Consider the following 1,422-nt stretch of genomic DNA (forward strand, 5'->3'; position numbering starts at 1 on the left):
AAAATTATAAAATTACGAATTTTGAAAATAAAAATAATATATTAATTCAGTTAGGCTAAGTTGAACTTAGGTTTTAACTCTAACTCTATAAATTAATAATAAATAATAATAATAATAATACAAAATATTAACGGGTATTTACGGGTCGGGTAGCAAAACGGGTAAAGGGCCGAGTAACGGGACGGGTATTGAAAACTAAACTAATACCCTATACTCGTCCCTTACTCACGGGTAATATAAATATAATACCCTTTACTCGACCTAAAACTGCGGGTACCCTTTTTTTTGGGACGGGTACGAGCCGAGTAACGGGTCGAGTACGGGTAACGGGTATTAGTGCCCAGGCCTAGAGTGAACGGTGTGTTCAGTGCCGGCTTAAACATATTATAGGCCCCTGGGCAAACTAAAAAAAAAAATGCCCCTTAACCTATCGAAAAACTTACTAATTTTTTTTTGGGTCTCTTTAGTGCATATAATTTTTTTTTTGTGCCCCTTTCTAGCTTACAAAAAATTTTTTTGTGCCCTTTTTCTTATACGTATATGCCCTCTTAATTTATGTACCCGGGGCGGTTGCACTGCCCGCCCACCTAGTTAAGCCGGCATTGGGTGTGTTGTCGGAGACATTCCTTATCTTTCTGGGAGGACTAGCACATGTCTCATGTAGAAAAAAGTCGCATCGCTCACAATCATAAAACGACTCGTAATTGATTTGGGAGACACAAGCTTCACAAAGTTTGCTTTCGTGTATACTAGATAGAGCCCAAACTTTGACCTCAGATGTCTTACTATAAATGCTTCTCAACCTATATGTCCCTGATTTCATATTTTTCATCTATTTCACCATAAATCTGGTTGATATCGTTTTATAGAATAAACATGATAGAAATCCGGTCATACCAAATATTAAACCAAAATTAAAATCCGACTGGTGTTAAAAATCCGATCCGAGCTAATACACTAGAACTCCATTAATTAATAATCCCAGAATTTTGAAATCTAAGAACCCTAAAACCACAATCTTTTTGTGACAACCCGTCCTGCGGACCCCACTAGCCCACCGCTAGCTGCCCAACGGACCGTCCGTGGACCCTGCTAGCCCACCGCTAGCCGTCCCAACGGACCCCAAGCTGGCCCTGCAGGGCATCGATCCTAACCCATCACTGTGGAAATCCACATCCACCAGTAGGTTATTGGTGCGCCAGGCGTTCCTCGAACCCTGGTCCCCACCCTTTAACAACCTTCCCACAGGACAAGCTGTCACCAATTGATCTACAGATCAATTGGTGACAGCTTGTCCTGTGGGAAGGTTGTTAAAGGGTGGGGACCAGGGTTCGAGGAACGCCTGGTGCACCAATAACCTACTGGTGGATGTGGATTTCCACAGTGATGGGTTAGGATCGATGCCCTGCAGGGCCAGCTTGG

The sequence above is a fragment of the Camelina sativa genome, chromosome 2 (genome assembly GCF_000633955.1).
Source record: "Camelina sativa cultivar DH55 chromosome 2, Cs, whole genome shotgun sequence".
Lineage (NCBI taxonomy): Eukaryota > Viridiplantae > Streptophyta > Magnoliopsida > Brassicales > Brassicaceae > Camelina > Camelina sativa.